This window comes from Salvelinus sp. IW2-2015, unplaced genomic scaffold (genome assembly GCF_002910315.2).
Source record: "Salvelinus sp. IW2-2015 unplaced genomic scaffold, ASM291031v2 Un_scaffold6110, whole genome shotgun sequence".
Lineage (NCBI taxonomy): Eukaryota > Metazoa > Chordata > Actinopteri > Salmoniformes > Salmonidae > Salvelinus > Salvelinus sp. IW2-2015.
The window spans coordinates 14,710-18,039 of record NW_019947374.1 but is presented as its reverse complement, the minus strand read 5'-3'; the positions used below and the strand labels follow the sequence as shown (position 1 = coordinate 18,039).

The 3,330-nt window shown below is 50.5% G+C and overlaps 1 pseudogene; it reads left to right on the top strand.

Annotated features, from left to right (window-relative positions):
- The window catches only part of LOC112078709 (dynein axonemal heavy chain 11-like), a 12,630-nt pseudogene extending 9,512 nt beyond the window's left edge, over positions 1 to 3,118 (top strand).
- Positions 3,119 to 3,330: the final 212 nt, after the last annotated feature.

The following is a 3,330-nucleotide window of genomic DNA, read 5'->3' as shown; positions in this document are numbered from 1 at the left end:
GCTCTCCCAGATGAAATCTCGCGCGTCTTGTGAATCCGGCCGGCGCCCCAACAAACCTTGCCCGCTTGACCCTTACCCCCCCTCTCCTCTGTCTCTCCAGAACTATTTCAGGAGACCTTCTCCCTTAACTCACCTCAAGGCTCCATCACTCATCCTGAACCCGCTGGCTCCGTCCCTTCCGTCTGTCAGAGAGCGAGAGTTGCCCGCTTCTGAAGAACCCTACACTCGATCCTCGATAGTCAACAACTAACCGACCAGTATCCTTCTTTCTTTCTTCCAACTCTTGAACGTTGCCGTCCTTGGCCAGCTCTCACTGCTATCTCATCTCAAGAATGACCTTACTTGGATCCAAATCCAGTCAGGTTTTTCAAGACTAGTCCATTCACTGAGACTGCTCTTCTCTGTATCACGGAGGCGCTCTCCGCAGCTGCTAAGCTAACTCTCTCTCCTCTGCGCGTCTCATCCTTTTCTAGACCTATCGGCTTGCCTTCATACTGGTGAACCATCAGATCCTCCTCTCCACCCTCTCGACGTTGGGCATCTCCGGCGGCGGCCACGCTTTGGATTGCGTCCTTGTCCTGACGGTCGCTTCCTACCAGGTGGCGTGGCGAGATATGCTTGTCTCTCACCACTGCGTTCCTCTACCCACTGGTGTCCCAGGGCTCTGTTCTGGGCCCTCTCTGTTCTCGCTATACACCCAAAGTCACTTGGCTCTGTCATCAACCTCACATGGTCTCTCCTATTCAATTTGCTATGCAGACGACACCAATTAATCTTCCTCCTTTCCCCCTTCTGATGACGCAAGGTGGCGAATCGGCATCTCTGCATGTCTGGCAAGACATACTCATGTGTGGATGACGGTCAGCCACCTATCAGCTGACCTCGGCAAGACGGAGCTTGCCTCTTCTCCACCACGGGGAAGGACTGCCGTTCCATGATCTCAGCCATCACGGTTGACAACTCCATTGTGTCCTCTGCTCCCAGAAGCGCTAAGAACCTTGGGCTTGTGATCGCTGGACAACACCCGTCGTTCTCAACCTAACATCAAGGCGGTGGCCCGTTCCTGTAGGTTCATGCTCTACAAATTCCGCAGAGTACGACCCATGCTCACACAGGAAGCGGGCGGCAGGTTCCTAATCAGGCACTTGTCATCTCCGCGTCGGAATTACTGCCAACATCGCTGTTGGGCTGGGCTCCCTGCCTGTGCCCCCTTAAAACCCCTACATACTCTCCAGAACCGCCGCCGCCCGTCTGGTGTCAACCTTGCCAAGTTTCTCTCAGTCACCGCCCGCTCCTCCGTCCCTCACTGCTTCCATGTTGAAGCTCGCATCCCGCTACAAGCACCATGGTGCTTGCCTACGGAGACTGTGAGGGGAACGGCAACCTCAAGTACCTTTCAGTGCTCTGATCAGGCCCTACACAACCAACTAGGCACTGCGTTCTCCACCTCTGGCCTGGCTCGCCTCCCCTACCACTGGAGAAGTACAGTTCCCCGGCGCAGTCCCAGTCAAACTGTTCCGCTGCTCTGGCCCAAATGGTGGAACAAACTCCCTCACGACGCCTAAAGGAAGCGGAGTCAATCACCACCTTGCCGGAGGACACCTAAACCCTCATCCTCTTTTAAGGAATAACCTAGGATGAGGATAAAGTAATCCTTCTGACCCCCCCCCCTAAAAGATTTAGATGCACTATTGTAAGTGGCTCGTTCCACTGGATGTCATAAAGTGATGCCCATTTGTAAGTCGCCTCTGGATAAGAGCGTGCTGCTAAATGACTTACAATGTAATGTAAGTAAATTAAGAAACGTTAATGAACACATAAAATACAATAAATCAGTACTAGTGTGTGTGTGTGTGTGTGTGTGTGTGTGTGTGTGGTGTGTTGGTGTGGTGTGTGTGGTGTGGTGTGTGGTGTGTGTGTGTGTGTGTGTGGTGTGTGTGCTGTGTGTGTGTGTGTGTGTGTGTGTTGTGTCTGTGGTGGAGCGTGTTTAACTATTCTTGTGGGGACCAGAAGTCCCTAAAGAATAGTAAAACAAACAAAAGTTGACCAGCTGGGGACATTTTGTTAGTCCCACAAGGTCAAATGCCTATTTCGTAGGGGTTTAGAGTTAAGGTTAGAATTAGTGTTGAGGGTTAGAATTAAGTTAAATATTAGGTTAGGAGCTAGGGTTAGGGTTAGGTTTAGGGTTAGGATATTTAGGTTTTGGTTAGGTTAGGGTTAGGGTTAAGGTTAGGGTTAGGGTAGGGTAAGAGTTCAGGTAAGGAGTTTAGGGGTTATGTTTTAGGGTTGGTTAGGGGTTAGGGAAAATAGGATTTTGAATGGGACTGAATTGTATGTCCCCACAAGGTTAGCTGTACAAGACTGTGTGTGTGTGTGTGTGTATGTGTGTGTGTTGTTTCGGTCAGAAAGTGCACCTGGTGACGCATTGGTTGCCCGCTCTGGAAGCCCTCCTTGAGAGGACCGGGGCAGACACCATGACTACCGGGTGTTCATCAGCGGYGASCCAGCACCCAGCCCTGACCAGCACGTCATCCCCAGAGGCATCCTGGAGGACGCCATCAAGATCACCAACGAGCCACCCACCGGTATGCACGCCAGTCTGCACGCTGCCCTCCACAACTTCAACCAGGTCAGAGGCAAACAAATGGCTGATTAAAAAAAGTTGCTTTATAGATATAGAATTTTACTCATACTGTACGAGTGATGCCTTGTGAAATGAGCAGGGTTCAGAGTTTTTCCTGGTCAAGGTCTTGCGGTGAGGGAAAACTCAGTGCCCAACAGTAGTTAATATTTACAGCAGCTGCCTTTCACCTGTAGTGAAGCTCTCTTACAGCAGCTGCTTTTCACCTACACCTGTTGTATTCAGCACATGTGACAAATAACATTTGATTTTGATAGCTATTGCTCTCTCTCTGTCTCTGTTTACAGGATACCCTGGAGATGTGTTCTCGGGAGCAGGTGTTCAACGATCTCTTCTTCTCCCTCTGCTACCTCCATGCTGTGTGACGGAGCGCAGGAAGTTTGATCCCCAGGGCTGGAACAGATCTTACCCCTCAGCACAGGAGAGCTGGTCATCTCTGTAAACGTGCTCTACAAATACATGGAAGCCAACACCAAAGTAATACTCACATTTCCAAAACCTTCCAAAAATCCCCAGGTTTTTCACAAATCCAGGTTGGAGGAATCAGGATTTACTCCGGAATTAATTGACCCTTCACTAAGCCCCTCCCCCCCTTGGTTACTGTTGCAACCTCAGTCAACATTTTCCCGGAAGCCCGTTTCCCCATACGAACCACTGGCGAAATCCCATCACAATGATCTCAAACTGTT